Genomic DNA, 17,841 nt, shown 5'->3' on the forward strand with positions numbered 1-17,841 from the left:
CTCATTCCTGAACCCGCTGAGAATGATGGGTTTAAGGGTAAAGGCTAATTAACATGGCGCAGAATTCCATCCATGACGGGACTCCTGCTGCCTTTCCAGCCTCATCTCCTGGCATCCTCCATGCCCCTGAGAAGGTGATGCTCACGTGTTCATTCATTCATTCATTCATTCATTCCACTAATATTTATCATGTACCAGATGGTGTCCAGCTCAGGTCAAGGCTCTCAGGAAAGAGCAGAGGAGACCCAGAAACCCAGCTCTCTTGGAGTTGACATTCCAGTCCCCTGACAGCTCGTGGTGCTTCACATCTGCACACTGTCCTTCCTGCTGAAATGTCCTGTCTCCCCAACTGTCTGTCTGCCTAATCCCTGCTCATCATACAAACCACTCAGGTGCCGACCTTTGCAGGAAACTTTTCACTGCTCTTGCGATTGCAGAGTCCCTGAACCGTACTCCCTGTTTGTGGCTCAGAGCACGTCCAGCTGGTATGGAAGCATCCTTTACCTGCCTAAACCCCTCATTAGAGTACAAAGGTGCCTGTGCTGTGTGCACCGATGCAACAGCAGAGCCCAGGCATAGAACCTGCACAGAGGAGGGCTTCTTCATGTTATGAAAAAATTGCCCAAACCTTGGCATGGAGCTATTCCTCTGCCGGAATTATGGCCATTGATCCAGTGGTTCTCAACCCAGGCTACACGTTAAAATCAGCTGGGGAGCTTTTTTTCTTTTTCTTTTTCTTTTTTTTAAAGCTCTTTATTGGAATATAATTGCTTTACACTCTTGTGCCAGTTTTTGAGGTACACCAAAATGAATCAGCTGTATTTATACATATATCCCCGTATCCCCTCCCTCCCACAACTCCCTCCCACGCTCCCAGTCCTGGCCCTCTAAGGCATCACCCATCATCGAGTTGATCTCCCTTTGTTAGACAGCAACTTCCCACTAGCTATCTATTTTACAGTTGGTAGTGTATATATGTCTATGCTACTCTCTCACTTCATCCCAGCTTCCCCTTCGTCCACCCCCCAACCCTGTGTCCTCCAGTCCATTCTCTGCATCTGCATCTTTACTCTTAACCTGTCACTGGGTACATCAGTACCATTTTTTTAGATTCCATATATATGAGTTAGCATACAGTATTTGTTTTTCTCTTTCTGGCTTACTTCACTCTGTATGACCATCTCTAGGTCTATCCACCTCATTACATATAGCTCCATTTCATTCCTTTTTATGGCTAATATTCCATTGCACATATGTGCCACATTTTCTTTATCCATTCATTTGTTGATGGGCATTTCGGTTGCTTCCATGTCCTGGCTATTGTAAATAGTGCTGCAATGAACACTACAGTACATGTTTCTTTTTGGATTATGGTTTTCTCTAGGTATATGCCCAGGAGTGGGATTATGGGGTCATACGGTAGTTCTATTTTTAGTTTTTTAAGGAACCGCCAAGCTGTTTTCCACAGTGGCTGTACCAACTTACATTCCCACTAACAGTGCAGGAGAGTTCGCTTTTCTCCACACCCTCTCCAACATTTATTTTTTCTAGATTTTTTTGATGATGGCCATTCTGATCAGTGTGAGGTGATACCTCATTGTGGCTTTGAATTGCATTTCTCTGATGATTAGTGATGTTGAGCATCTTTTCCTGTGTTTGTTGGCCATCTGCATGTCTTCTTTGGAGAAATGTCTATTTAGGTCTTCTGCCCATTTGTGGATTGGGTTATTTGCTTTTTTGGTATTAAGCTGCATGAGCTGCTTATATATTTTGGAGATTAATCCTTTGTCCGCTGCTTCATTGGCAAGTATTTTCTCCCATTCTGAGGGTTGTCTTCTTGTCTTGTTTATGGTTTCTTTTGCTGTGCAAAAGCTTTTAAGTTTCATGAGGTCCCATTTGTTTATTCTTGATTTTATTTCCATGATTCTAGGAGGTGGGTCAAAAAGGATCTTGCTTTGATGGATGTCATAGAGTGTTCTGCCTATGTTTTCCTCTGGGAGTTTTACAGTGTCTGGCCTTACATTTAGGTCTTTAATCCATTTGGAGTTTATTTTTGGGTATGGTGTTAGGAAGTGTTCTAATTTCATTCTTTTACATGTTGTTGTCCAATTTTCCTAGCATCACTTATTAAAGAGGCTATCTTTTTTCCATTGTCTATTCATGCCTCCTTTGTCAAAGATAAGGTGCCCATATATGCTTGGGTTTATTTACCTCTGGTTTCTCTATTCTGTTCTATTGATCTACCTTTCTGTTTTTGTGCCAGTACAATACTGTCTTGATCCCTGTGGCCTTGTAGTATAGTTTGAAGTCAGGAAGCCTAATTCCACCAACTCCATCTTTCCTTCTCAAGATTGCTTTGGTTATTTGGGGTCTTTTGCATTTCCATACAAATCCTAAGATTTCTTTGGGGAGCTTTTTAAGAAGCACCTTTGCCAGCTCTCCTCCCCCGAGAAGTTAATTTCATTGGTCAGGGAGGTGGGGTGCTCAGGCGTAGGTATGATTTCAATGCTTCCTAAGTGATTCCAGAGTTGAGAACAGGTTATATAGAGGCACAAAAATAAAGGCCAAGTCATCTGGCCTTTCAGAAGGCTGCTGCCACTTTCAAGTGCATATCGAGGGCATGGACTAGGTCCCCAGGACAACACCGAATCTCACAGGCACCTCACTGCGGTTCACCATCACTCACTGCCCAGCACCGCTCCGGGGCCCATCTCTTGCTTGGACCAAAGTTAGCAGGGGTCTAGGCAGGGGTGGCAGCAACAAGGGTTTGAGGGTGGAGAGGCTGGTCTATTCCAGGGGGCAGGGGTGGGTGCTTGGCAGCAGGGAGGGAGTCCACCCTGGCCTTCTTGCTGGAAGGAGTGCCAGTGAGGTTTTCCCCACGTGTGCCAGCTTAGTAGGCACTTCTAGAACTTTCCAAGATGTGTCACAGACAGTTGCCCCATCTCAGAGCAGAGCAACCCCCCCCCCAATCCCCTCAGGGAAGTGTGTGGAGGAGGAGTGTGACTCACGTGGGGTGACAGCGCCCCCACCACAGCTGTCTTGCTTCTACCCACCCCTCTGCATGCGCACGCGCGCGCACACACACACACACACACACACACAGCTGTAACATGGCTACATGAGTCAGGTCCTCTGAAGAAGAAAAAAATGTACGTTTTCAATACCTCAGGGCTGCCGTCAGCACCATCTTCTTTAGCAAAGGTGTTTTGTGGGTGGGATAATCCATCCCTGCTTAATTTCTACTGGTTTCTGCAGGGTGCAGACTGGGAAATTAGACTGTGGGCCTTCTGAGCAGATCAAGAACCCACGTCAGACTCTGCAGCCAGGGGCAGGGCAGGGCGGCATCTTAAAAGAAGCAAGTAACAAAAAATTTCCCAAGACCACAGTCTGAGAACTGCTCTGCAGGACTGATTGTACAGTATAAATGACAACCACAAAGAAGCTATCGATGTATTTTTTTCCCCTCGTATTATCTCCTGCATCGAAAAGAAATCCCTACAAATGCACTAAGCATTAGCTATTTGAGGATTTTTGCTCTTTTATTATCTAATCTACATAGTTCCTGCACACCTTAAGTCTATTTTAATTGTGTGTACTATTCAGTGGTAAATCATGGTACGTAACCTCAAACAGGACGCTTTCTGTATACTTGTAGACTAATTATTCCATCAGCGCTTGCTACTTCAGACTAAACAACATAACTTCAATTTGCATATGTTCCCTAGGTTATTGACAAAAAATCTGTTTCAGTGCATTTAAAGTATAGAACACCGATGGTTTAAAATCACAGTCAATTGCTTAGCTTTCCATTTGAATAAAACTCAGGTACCATTTAGTTCACAAAGATCATTTTACTTCAAGATTTACAGCAGTGCCGCTCATCTAGAGCAATCTTCCTCACCCTTCCCCAGCCCGATTTCTTTCTTATCGGCCCTTACACCCAGAAGGCTACATTTGAAAATGATTAATCAAGAAGAAAATATGTATAATGGAAATAGCTGCAGGATTAGAAAAATACACTGGGAATCTTTGAAAACCAAGGAGAATGTCTTATACTTTCTTTGACCATACCAAAAAAAAGGGTAGGTTGTATCTTAGCGTGAGGCAGCAGTGGCATATTCCCAGGCTTACGCTGGATTCTTTGTCTGACCTAAACACTTGTCATTAAATGAAGCAGAAGCAGCACTTCTGGAAAGTAAAGCCATATGGGGCCAGTGCCCAGGAATGGGAAAAGCCCAGCACACACTGCAGACCTCTTCATTGTATCCGGTCAATACGCAGCATCATTGCCTTGGGGGCGATGACTCAAAACTCACGTTTCGCAGATGACTTGCTCCCTGTTGGATCTCCATTTCCTTTGCCTCCTGGACACCAGCTTTGTCCTGCTGTAGGCTGGTCATTTCCAGGTTCCACTTATGTACGACGGAGATAGTCACACCTGCTCTTACATGGCAATCAGAGTAAAACGGGAAACACGGACAGGGTTCTGGAATCCTCAGACAAGGAACATGGGCAAATTCACAGCGCTGGCCACCTTGGTGGCTGAGCACCATGGCAAGAGCACAGAGGGGAACAGTGCCTTGGGTGAGTTGATGGGCCAGCCTTTAAAGATTTAGACTTCGGGCTCTGTAGGTATGAATAAGAAGGCACTGGGGGGAGATTGTTCTCTGGGTTCCTCATCTCTTTTCTTTATTTTTGCTGTGTGGGGCCTTCACTGCTGTGCTTGGGCTGTCTCTAGTTGCGGTGAGCAGGGGCTATTCGTCCCTGCGATGCTTGGGCTTCTCATTGTGGCAGCTTCTCTTGTTGTGGAGAACAGACTCTAGGGCACTCGGGCTTCAGTAGTTGCGGTGCATGGGCTCGGTAGTTGTGGCACACGGGCTTAGTTGCTCTGCGGCATGTGGGGTCTTCCTGGACCAGGGATCAAACTCATGTCCCCTGCAATGGCTGGCGGATTCTCAACCACTGCACCACCAGGGAAGTCCCGGGTTCCTCATCTCTTGCCTCCAATTCAGCATGAAAGATGGATAAAGGAGACTCCAGCCTAATAATTGGGAGGATGTTTTTAAAGCACATTCCATAGAAGACTACATTTTTCTTTACGAGCAACTACAAAACCAACAGCAAGTGACCTGATGATATATTCAGCTGAATTCAGTTTCTTACTCCAATGGACCAGGTAACAGCAAAGAGCATCCAGAGAAACAGGGTCCCAGGGCTCTAGACACCCCTCTTTCCTTTGGCCACACGCCTTGGAATACTCCTGATTGTTGAGGAGAGATGAGTGACAGAAGGTGACTCATGGGAACTGAAGGGGACTGTCCCTTTGAGGGGTTCATTGCCTAGTTGAGAAGGACAGGAAACCAAAGGGTTGCAAAACAATATAAGAAGCACTGTAAGAGAGAATGTCCGAAAGTGACGAGAAGCAGAAAGGAAGGAGTTATCAAGTCTTCTGGAGAAGGTAGGGAAGGGCTTTCTGGATGGAAAGACAACTGACGTGAGTCTTGAAGAATCAGTGGCGACTCTCAGGTGGTCCAGGAGGGGTGGGCATGTGTGAAGGCTGGAGGCCTGGGGAACTGTAATTAGTTTAGTAAAGCTGGAACTCAGCGCCGGAGCTCAGAGGCTCTTGCGTGTCTGGTGCTGAGCTCGGCCTGCGTGCACCTGGAGACTTGGATGGGATGACCTGATCGCATCTCTTAGATAGTATATTTTAGAAAGATATGCCCAGCGGCAATGGGAAGGTAAATGAACAAAACTGTCACAGACAGTCCCAGGACATAAGGATGAAAAGGCGTTGAGGGTGGGGACAGATTTAGGTGGGAAGATGATGACATATTGAGTTGAAAGGTGCTGTAGGTTATCCATCCATGAGGAGATGTCCTGAATCTCTGGGGGGTGATTCAAAAAGAGATGGTTGTGGACAGCACAGTTGGGTTTGGGTTCTTGAGGGAACACGTGCAGCTGAAGAAGTGGAGAGACCCAGGAGGCTGGGGCACCAGTATCAACCAGAGACGCAGGGGTTCTGTGAAAGGAAGAAAAGCAGAGAAAGTCACACCCCGGATGCCAAGGGGAGGAGGGATTTTCAAGGTGAAGGGCCATCACCAGTGTCAAGTATTCCAGGAGGACAGAAGAAGGTGTGTCCCTTTGGCATCCAGGCATTTAGGAGGTTCATGTATTTGGAGAAAGAACAGTTACAATGAAGAAGTGTCAGGTAAGGGGGAAGCCAGATTTCAGTGGACTAAAAAGAAGTAAGGGGAATTCCCTGGCGGTCCAGTGGTTAGGACTCGGCGCTTTCACTGCTGAGGGCCCAGGTTCAATCCCTGATTGGGGAACTAAGATACCATAAGCTGCTCGGCATGGTGAAAACAACAACAAAAAAAATTTTTTTTTAAATAAGTAAGAAGGGAAAAGTGGAGACATAGTGGAGACAGCAAGGAAAGTGTGTATAAAAGAAAGTGTTGAGAAGGCTGTGTGGACAGTCGGCACTCCTGTCTGCAGGTCGGACAACTTCAATCACGTCACAGCTGTCAGGACACCTTCAATGTTACAGACAACCTGTCCGGCCCTGGGGATATAAACAAGACAAAGTCCACACGCACAAAGATCTTTCCATCTGTGGTTCCAGAGAGACATGTGGGCAGACACGTCAAAATGCAAAATTCTAAATTCTGGACAGAGTAGTGTTTAGCACAAGTCATGATGGGGAGGAAAAAAGACACAGTCCTGGCTCTGAGGGAGTTTACTACTATTTAGTTTGTCCACAGACAGTTATAATATAACAGAAGGGATGATGATTTAGCAGAGCGGCATTGTCCTTTGGGCACCCAGAAAAAAATCAAATATATGTTAAGTGAAGTTTGAGGAAAGTCTCCTTGAGAAGGTGACATTTGATTCAAACTTTGAACAACGGATGGCAGGGATAGTCATGTCAGGCAGAGGATGTGATATTTTAAGGAGAAATTTTGGGAGAAACTTCGGGAGACACTGTCTTAACATACAGGAATAGGAATCAAGTATGAAACTAGAGCACAGAGTCAGGCTTCTTGGGAAAGTTAATTGGATCTAGCCTTTTATGTCCTCTTGAGTCACCAAGATCCAAGCAGCTCTTGGACCAAAGGCTGGGTCCATACCATGGGGACCTCACTAATATCTCATCTTCCCAAGGGCCCATCCCGTGGCTCTGTGGTGAACGCAGAGAAACAATCCTGCCCTTGGATGTGAGTTCACATGTGTGTGTGTATTCTCGACGAATATACAGTTCACCTTGGACAATGACATCACATTGGCCTCAAGGAAGACAAACATGGCGGCCTACATTGATGAGAGAATATTGAGCAAACCTGCAATGTGCTCATACCATGGGGTTCTATTTGTGGTTCTATCAGGAAGATCACGTATTCTCTCTCCCCAAAACACCTCGTGTCTCGACTTGTGTTCCTTTTTTAAAAATATTGTATTGTATTGAAAATACTGTAAAAAGATAGGGCCTTGGGATAAAATATAGGAATGTGAGGTTTAGATATAGTCGGATAAATTTTTTAAAGCCCAACTTTTCCTGAAGGCAAGGGAGCTTAATTTAAACAAGGAAATGATGAGAGTGGCCTACCAGCATATAAACAAGATCATAATTTAAAATGTAATCATCATTCCTCCCAGTTCAGCCATTACCCCGGTCTGAATTTCTAGCCCTGTTCTATCTACACAAGAGGCTCAAGTGAGCTGAGGTTTTGGCCTGTTTTAACAGCCACTTTTTTGGCAAACAGCAGGACAGAACACACAGCAATCCAATCAGCCTCTAAGTTGGCTCCAGACATCCAATGGGCCTGGACATGACGGCGTATTTTCAGGCACATATAAACTTGGCCTGTATTCTTCAGGGTGTGAGCCTGGCACCTCTTTGGATCAGTAAATAAGCTTTTTGAAAAGCCCAAACAAACCATAAGGAAATCCTGCATTCTGAAACAAAAGGCATAAAAGCTAAGTAAAGACACACACGGCCATTGTCTCCTTTGCCAGGATGTGAGCTGTTGCCTTGAGAGAAAGATAACATGAAAGACGCCATAATTGCAGGGCCAAGACTGCAGGCCCCACAAAAACAGGACAAAAAAATAGAAAAAAAAAAAAAAAAGTGCTCCATGTGCTTTAAGCTGGGCCAAGGGGGAAAAAAATCAAAAGAGCAACTCCCTCTTGAACTTGTTCAAGAAATGGAGACACAGGGGGAGGAAAATGTGAAAGAACACCAGGATTACTTTAAAGTTTTCAGGAAAAACATGAGGGTAGGAGAAAGAAAGAAAGAAGGAAAAAAAAAAAGGCAGAACAATTTCATGACAGCCAAAGGAACTAAGGAGAATAGGGTGTGTTTTTTAAAACATGTTTGCTTTTTCCTTTTTTTTTTTCTTTTCTTTTCTTTGTTCAGGGGGAGGAGTGTGGAAAAAGGAAAAGTAGGCCCATTTCATGAATGAGGAGAGAGGTGAAAGCTAGACAGCTCTACATTCGCTGCGCTTCTAAATGGCTCTTTAAAAAATATCTTAAACAAGGAAAATAAAGATAAGGGGTAAGGACCATTGGGAAATAATGAAGATGTCAATAAACTATTGAAAAGGAGGAGTTGAGGGAGTATCCAGAGAAAATGAAGATATGCAAATGAGAGTTTGCAATAACACACATTCTAGGGTATTTAGTGGATATATGTATATATACACATAGATATACACATAGATATATACACATGTATCTATGTATATATCTATGTGTATGTATAGATACATATTCTTTTCCAGATTCTTTTCCCTTATAAGTTATTACAAAATATTGAATATAGCTCCCTGCGGTTTACAGTAGGTCCTTGTTGTTTATCTCTTTTACGTATAGTCGTGTGTATCTGCTAATCCCATGTTCCTAATTTGTTGGTTCCCCCCTCCTTTCCCCTTTCATAACCACAACATTGCCGTTTTCAATGCCATCCAGTATACGGGGTTACTAAGAACAGGTGTCTTAACGTCACATAGCATCTCATACTAATTTCACGCACGATAAGTGTCTTCACTGTGCTCAGAGTCGTGTATGTTAGTCTGGGTCTCATCTTTACCTCCTTTCTCTGCGGCAGTATGAGAAAACAGACTCAAGCAAAAGGAGTTTAAAATGCTCTGTGGTATTAAATAGAAACAGAAGTACATCCCCTCATCAGAAAGGAAACTCAGGCACTGGGTAACCAAGGCGATTGTTGAAGTTCCAAGACCAAGCCAAGGACGAAGTGATGACCCATTTTCTAGAAATGAGACACCTCCCAAAAGAAGAGAGAGCACAGAAGGTAACCTGGGTCTCAGGTGTTAAAGCCGCCTCGCTGCTAGGAGCCAGCACGGACGGAAACAGGCTTGGTCTGCGTTCACAACGCGGCCACCACCAGAGCTGGGTTTTTTCCCAGACATTTTCCCCCTCCAGGATGGCAGAGCTAAAAATATGAACACCAAATCATTCTTTCAGCCCCTACCCCAAACAAATCTCAGAAGGACTCCAGCGATGCTGCGTGAATTGCGCCGGCTCTTGACCCTGCCAGAGCAGCCCAGTCAAGAGGGCGGAGAGAAATGCCTTCCTGGTTCCTGCACGTAGACCTGACCAAGGGAGGAGTGGACCTTTAGCCAGTGATCACTGAACACAGGGTCTGAGAATGCAGATGACAAGGAGATGAAGGTGGCTAGTGGACGGCCCTGCGCACTTTGCACGTGTCTCTTGATGAATTACCTCGTCCTGTGCTGGCAGTGACAGACACAGTCCTCCACTAAGCCCTGGATCGGTCTCTGGGGGCCCCTCCAGTTTCTGCCCCTCTCCAGCCTGGGTCGTGCATCCGAGGCCTCCCTGTTCACACCTGTTACTCATCCCCAGCCACCCAATCTGCAGCGTCGTCAGGGTCAGTGTTTTCACTCTGCCTGCTCGGCTGTGCTGATCAATGACAGTCGGCAAAGAACAAACCGTGCCAGGGAAGAATGTCCTCTTCTTCTGGGCTGACTCAGCTTGGGACAGGAAGACAGGGCATCTGGCATTTGGTGAGGCCCTTGATCGTCCCTTACGAAATATTAACTGAAATGGATTTGCGTTGGCCTGGTTCTGAGAAGGTCGCCCAGGTTGAGTTTAAAAGGCAAAGGCCCTGTGTCAACAAAGGGAGGCGATAAGCAGCTCGCCATTTCTCTGAGCTGATGTGTCCAATTGTGTACCACGGGCTCGGTTTTATATCTCTCCGCAGATCGGTGTGTTTTTATGACAACCATCTCCATAGCAACCAGGTGTCCAGACACTAAACCGATCTCAGGGATATTAAATCTTGACTGCGGTTTCTGTGGAGCCATTTCGGGGTGAGGGGTGGTGGGTGGGCTCAGGGGACGCTTGGGGGGGCTTCCCTAGGGTCCCGCTGGACACAGGGACAGCCATGATGGGAGAGGAGGCTTTTTTCGATTATTTTTACTAATGATCCAGAGGAAAGGGCATAGAGCAGGTCAATTACACTCTGATGAAACCAAATGGGAAAGAGTTGCAAACCCCAGAAGTTATGTGGATGGCAGAGGAGGAAAGGACCAAGTGAGGACTGTCCTGGTGAGGCTGGAGTTGGTACGTCCAGGGGCCAATATCCCAAAATGAGAAGGTCGAAGAGGTGAACAATGCAGGGATTGTTTGAGGAGGTCCGGGAGAGAAACATGGCCATTAAGCTTAAAAGAGGGAAACCACACAGGACGGCGGAGTGAAGGGCTCAAGGGGAAGAGGCAGCACCGCGCAGGCTGCCCTGGGGTGGTCAGGTGAGTGCAGGGAGCTGGCCCCCGGAGGAAAAGAGGGAGATGGCTGGGATGCAGGAGGGGATGCAGGAGAGAATGCAGGGAGCCCTAGGAGCAGCGTCTTCTTATGGCGGCTCCTTACCACAGGAGGCAGCTGTACCACACGTCACCCCAGGCTTCTCCCCAAACGTGAGTCTGGCTGACCCCGCGCCCTGCCCGCTGTACCTGGGGCTTCTTTTATTTTGAAGTGATGCCCACATGCTAGCAGCACACGGAGGGCAGGGCAAAGACGGTCCAGACAGAACCGGAAGGAAGGCACAGCTGATGAAATGGAACAAAGGGATAGTAGTTGGAACCCCGACTGACATCTACATAGGCTGCAAATGGCCTTTTGGAGGGAACTCCCATCCCTGTCATCATCTAAACCAGGACCAGACTAGGCGGGGTGGCCTGCTGGGGAGGTAACAGATGGGCGTGAGGAAGGAGGATGAGGCCACCTCCCGCTCCCTCGTTTCACTCAGTGCTCGTTCTATCAGCCCCAGATTCACAGGGTTGAGGTTTAGAAGTGTGGTTTGCCTCTTGCGGGACAATACTTGGATCCCCCACCCTAGGTGTGTCCACTGAAGAGAGCTAACCTAGGGAAGCTAGGGGTTAAATCTGTAACTGTCAGCCTGTCTGGCAACAAAATAAAAAGAAACCACATTCTCCATGAATGAAGGAAGGAGCAGGAGGAAGGTAGTTTTTTTTTTTTCCCCTTTTCTTTTTTTAAAACATGAGTAAGATCCTCAATATGTTTGAGATTTTTTAGCAAATTCTCTGAAAGGGGCCACGGGTCACTAACCAACAGATCGTGGATGTGGAAACCACACTCCTCCGACTTCCCTTCCTTCCTCGACCCCAGAGATAGCAGGCTGGGCGTCGTGGGGGTCTCTGTTTAGTTCACCATTAACAATTCATAAAAGTCCAGACCCCTGCACGATCCGTCCAGTCCTCGGAATGTTATTAGAAAATCCTATTTCTGGTCTGTTATGAAACAGAGGTTTTGATGTGCTGCCAGGTTTATGGGGAACTCTGGAAACAGAACACTTGCTGCTATGAGAAGCTGAGGCCGGTGGGTGTTACATAAAGCTTTCCTAGCAACTCAGGTTTATCAGAGACTGTGAGGCTGCAGTGGAAAAAAAAAAAAAAGCCAACGAGTTAATGCAAAACATGAGCCAACCCACTACCCCCATTTGCTCTGAGGCCAGCCAGCACATTCGTGGGAGTGATTTTAACCCGTGACGCCCCGGGAACCCAGCTGGCTGCAAGGTTCAGCCCAAGAATACAAGCTCAGAGCTGAAAGGCACATTCACACGGACCTCACGGAAAGCAAAGCAGCTCTTTTCGCCTCTGAACCAATTGCTTATTGAAATTCACACAAATGCATCTTCTTTGCCCTTCTTGGGGCTGCTCCCAGTTTTTCCCGGGCACTGCAGGAATAAAAGGGGGCAAGGTCACAGCGCAGAACCCCTGCCAAGTTAAATGCGCCTAATGGCGCAACTGTGCGTCTGAAGTCAATGGGTGAGAGTCTCATTTCCAAACTCTTGGATCCCAAATTATGCAGATTAGGATTGAATCCTTTTCTGTGGATGGTTGCCAACTTTTGAGAGGTTTCTGAAAAGCATACATCCAATCAGTTGTTTGAAATCTCCCAGGGCTGGGAGGGTAGGGGTGGTTGGGGGAGACCTGGGAGAAGAAACACACAAAATCCCATTTCAAAGCTGCAAATCAAAGTCAATTACCGATCAAGAGCTGCTAACACAAGACAGCCCAAAGTGCAGCTTTCTAAAGAGGAAGGGAAAGATTTCCCAACCCTGAGGATGAGTCTGATGTGCTGGGTTGGGCTAAGAGCATATATCAAAGGGGATGATGGTTGAGTTGCAACTTAAGGGGGCCGAGGAAAGGCAGTTGGAGAGGCATGGCTCCTTGGTGGACAGCCCTCGATAAACCTCCCCCAGGGACCGAAGGTTCCCTGTCTGTGATGCCACCAGACCCCGGCTCAGTGCTCACCTCCTTGACAGTCAATGAGAGAACCCTCACTTCATTTGGGAAGGAAAAGAATGGCTTTATGAAATCCCAGAGCCCCCGTGCATGTGATGACAGTCATCCAGTGGGAGGAGAGTCTTTCTTTACAAAAATGAGGTTGCCCAGAATCTAGAGGGTCTGTATTCCCCAGGCCATCTTTGCTGAAGAAAGTGCAAGGGGCTGAAAAAGGTAAAAGCTACATGTTTGTCATAAAACAAACAACAAAGCAAACCCCAAGATATCCGAGTTGGATTTGAACTTGAATTCACCTAGTAAAGGCGAGTTTCTATTTTAGGTAGTCCTTGAGAATTCACCAGAAATCCAGAAAAGAATTTGCACTGAGAGGTCTCTTAAAAGATTTCATTAAAAGTGAAAAAAAAAAAAAAAAAAAAGATGGAGAACAAAACCAAGGCCACAGACCTGCCCAAGGAGGACAGAGGAGTCCAGTTCCTTACTCCAGTGGAACTTATTCTGCCCGGTTTCATAGTCAGAAGAGGGGGAACCCTCTGCAGAAGCCTGCCTGTCCCTGAGTATCCCTGCCCCACCCGCAGGTGGGGCCGCCCCCCTGCAGCCCTCGGAGCCTGGTGGGGGAAAGCTGTCCGCACCCCGCGTGGCCATAATAAGCCCATTTCCATTGAAATGAGATCAATACTACTCGTTTTTCTCTGGCTGGCTCCCGAGTGATTCATGAATCTGAAAACTAGTTCATGAATCAGAGTGAGTGTGGGGGGGGGGGGGGTGCAGGGCGGGGGCGGGGGAACATTTGTGCAGTCAGAGAACCTCGATTCCTTTCATGAACCCAGACATTAGTTGCATAACGCTTTGCCTGCCTGCTGGTTGAAACCAGCCTTTTCGGAAGCAGGTTTTGGCTTCTACTTATCCACCTATTCTCCCTCTCCAAAGGGAAAGAATGACCCTGGGTGCTGATTGTGTGTCTGTTTGTGTCGATGGGTACCTCCGCGCCCTTTGTCTGTGTAGCCGTGGGTGTGTGTGCATGTGGGTGTGCGTGTCCAGTGGTCTTTGTGTGCACATTGTGTGTGTGTGTGTGTGTGTGTGTGTGTGTGTGTGTGTGTGTGTGAACCAGCACCGTATGACTGGCCGCGGGCCCTTTAAACCTGGCAGCCAAGTTCATTTCTCAGTGGAGCTTCGTAAGGAAGCACGAGATGGGGCAGTTGGAAACCACAGCCCTGCCAGTGCTGATTACAGCCTGCTAAGGAAAATGAGATTTTTATCTCACAGGAATTCAGTTATAAAAATAAAATACAACGTCTGGCTTGATTCAGCGAAATGGACAAGCACCGGGGCGTTTGTGCGTTTCACCGAGATGTTGGACGAGACGCGTGACCTCAAACACTGCGCTTCAAGCAAGCTGGGGGGGGGGGGGGGCGGGGGGGGCGGCTACAGGAAGGAAGTGGGAGTGGAGGTGTGTGTGTGTGAGAGAGAGAGATGGAGGGAGAGCGGGAGGGAGGGGGGGGAGAGAGAGAGAGAGAGAGAAAAAAACCACCCTGCTGGCAAATGAATGCAGCGGGGATGATGTCATTGGAACAGTTGGAGGAGAGAGAAGAAAAACAACTTCGAGCTGGGCTAATCCTGTTTGCTGCCCTGAAGGGAATGGACGGCCGCCAGGGCAGGGAGTTCTGGGAAACCATATAAGGGTGCCAAACAGGCTTTGCCGCCAACATTAGGAACTGACAGCTTTGTTCTTTGTAACTTGGCTGTCCGCCAGAGGCCTCATTTCAGCTCTGCAGCATGATTACCCTGGACGGCCGCCAGCCCTGCGCTGAGAGCTCCTTTTCTTCTCCCCGAGCTTTTTTTTTTTTTTTCCCCCCTCTTTCCCTTTGCCAAACATGCAGCAGTTACCATGGCAGTCGAAAGTAAAGTTTTAAAAAAAACACAACAAAGTGGAGAGGCACGCCTTGATCCAGATGTGCTGTGTGAGCCGGGAGAAAAGGCAGTTAACCTAGTGGTCGGGCCTCCGGCTGCAGGAGAAAACACGGAGGCCTGGCTGTCAAGCCCCGGGGAGGCGACTCCAGGATAAACAGAGAGGACCTGGCCCGGCTGTTGACAGAGAGGGGCCGGCTCCCAGGCCTGTCTGCCTTCTCTCTCTCTCTCTCTTTTCCTGAGGCATTGTGGAGTGCGTCATGTGAAACGGAAAATGTCATGATTTCCACTGGGAATGTGTCCATGGTTCTGAGAAAGCTCCAGAAACCCCGCTCTGCCAAGGCTAAAGGGAGCAGGAAGGCGGGGAGAGGGTGTGGACGGTCACTGAGGTGAACCTGATGGGCGAGAGATGGCCCGTGGCCACGGCCCAAGGGCTCTGCTGGCAGCTGGAGCACAGCCGAGAGGTGGCCCTCGGCCCGGGCTGTGCTGGGCTTCTGGGGTGTCACACAGGGAGGCGCTGGGGGTTTTTGTGCAGTGGGACCCCTAGAGGGAACCCAAGGGCCGGGGTGGTCCTTTTTGCTGCTTGGAGGAGCACCCGTAGTCTTGCTTTGCAAGGGGACCCTGTGAAGAGTCCAGTCTGCTATTTTTAACTGGGTTCATGTCTCACCTGCTTGGAAAGTGGAACATCTCCTGGGAGGTGACACACTGTGACCATCGGCAAGGCTCCAGGCAGAGAGCTGGCAGCTTACCTAGAAGTGGGGGCTTCGTGACCGGCTTCCCCCACGGCAAAATCTGACACCCCCACCCCCGGTTGCAGCAGGATGCCGGGAAGGGCCTCTTCTGATTCTAGAAGCTGCTGCAGTTGGGGCTGCCTTGGCCCCTTTAGTTGGGAGAAGGCAAGGCCACGGCAGGGGCTGTTCTCACTGGCCTGTGGCGGCCTCACCGTGAAACGGCTGACCGTTTCCTTCCGATGGACCACATGGGCCCTCTGAAAGGAGCCTTGGCCTTTCAGGAAGATGCGTGATTGCCTCCTCTGTCCAGGGATGGAAACGGAGGTGCCAGGGAGGAAACAGCCCAAGGTCATGCAGGGAGAAGTTGCAGGAGGATCCCAACAGTCTCTACTCCTTGCCTCCTGCTTTTACCAAGGCTGGGCTGCATTTCTTGGGAAGTGTAAGGCTCCCTGGGAGGTGGGGAGGTGGGAGTCATTGCCTTTTGGGGGCAGTTCCCAAGGCAGGGCAGCTCCAGCCCCTTCAGAGGGCAGTTACCCTCGCCCATCCCTGTGGACAGAATTCCACACCTCACTTCTGCCCTGGATCCCCTGACCTCCATGCACCCTGGCTATCACCCCTGATGAGGACATGAGGTGGGGGTTCCTGTCCAAACAGCCTCCACGGGCTTGGGGTTCGAGAGAACAGCAGAGCCCAGGAGGTCGGGAGCTGGAGGCAGGCTAGCAAGAGACACACTTTGGCTTCAGGTCCAGGACAGAGCAAATGAAAGCTGATTGATGGGCAGAACTGATCCGAAGACAAATGCAAATTTCTTAAGAATTAGGAAAGGAATGGGCTGCTGGGGTTTGAGAGCTGAACCTCAAATTTTTTGTCGTCCCCTATCCTTAACTGGCGACTCAGAATCAGGGGATCTTCTCTGATGGGAGGAAGGGCCATGGACTTTGCACCTGATACCATGTGCAGGGCCTGGCCGGGCCCTGTCCCTGGGCCCTGAGTGGACTTAAATGAAGGAAAACGCTCACTGGTGAGTTTCTAGAAGCAACACGGAGCCAGATGGCTCTATGTCCATTTTGGCACAAGAGAGACCTAGTGTCACAGTGCGTCTGAACCTGGGAAAGCCCACGGCCTCCCGACCCTGGAGACACAGCTTGCCTCCCCAGGTGCTGCCAGGAAAGCCAGTCTCTGGCTGGGATGTCTGAAACTGTCCTTCCCACCTTGGACAAGGGTGGAAATCTGACTCCCTGGGCCTGGTTTTCAGAGGTCCAGTGTTCCCTCCTACAGTCTGAAAGTGGAGAAGGGTGAGTGGTGGGAAGAACAGACTGTTTCCTAGGGGCAGCAGAGGGCTGCTGGATGCCCCCTCTAGCATCTCCACGTGGCCATTGGGTACCAGGCCCTGCAGAGGTGCATTCAATTCCCCCAGGGTCCCTTCTTGTCTCAAGAAGCTATGAATTTGACAGAGCATGTATGAAACAGCAGAAAAACCATTACCCTCACTTACAGATTAATGGAGGTTTCCTATTGGGTTTGTCAGGCAGACAGAACAGGAGGATCCTAGGGGATTTTTCTTTCCTGAGAATCCAGGAGAAAGCAGAAACAGATCTACACGGGTATGTGTGTGGGGGTGGAGGTGGTGGGAAATGCATTTTTAGCAGATACAGAGGCCTTAAAGCGAGGACAGTATTTGCAAACAGGTTACCTGCCCAAGTCCTCCTGTGATCTTTCATGTCTGGTGCTGGTTTTTCCCCCTCATTAAAGAAGCCCAATTTAATTTCCTGCTTCACCTGCATGGTAAAAATAATTACATACAGGCATTAAGCCTGCACTAAAAATCAATGTACAGAGAGATTTCGCCTTCGCCTTTGGTCATCACAAGACTTCACAGCCATAAATAGAAAGCATTTAAAATATTTCTCTTTGTAGACAGACAAGTGAAACTCGTCACCAGTCTCCTAGCTGGAGAGAAGCCTTTGTATGTTAGGGAAAGTCAAGGACCAGAAATTCAGATAAGGCTCTGACATGGAGTCCAGGGTCTCTTTGCTTACTAAGTGAGGGATGCTAGGATGGTCACCAGAATAAAGCGCTTGAACATGAGATGCTGGCTCCAAAGTACTGCTGCCGCTTTAATGGGCATGGGATTTTTCTTTATTACCTGGAGCTCAAGCCTGAAGCAGAGAGGGGTGTAAGGAGGACCCTGGGGAGGCACTGGCAGCCCCAGCAACTGCACCCCCATTTACGCAGCCTCCTCACCACTGTCTCTTGCAGATGGCTCTGCCCAGGGGTTTAGGATGGGCGGTGTGTGGGGGGGTGGGAAAGATGGTGGCCATTTTCATAAACGTCTTTTTAGCTCCAGATGGGTTTGGAGTGCTTGAAGACTGATTCAGGCGAGGTTGTATCTAGCCAGAGGGATT

The sequence above is a fragment of the Hippopotamus amphibius genome, chromosome 5, assembly GCF_030028045.1.
Source record: "Hippopotamus amphibius kiboko isolate mHipAmp2 chromosome 5, mHipAmp2.hap2, whole genome shotgun sequence".
NCBI classification, from domain to species: Eukaryota; Metazoa; Chordata; class Mammalia; order Artiodactyla; family Hippopotamidae; genus Hippopotamus; species Hippopotamus amphibius.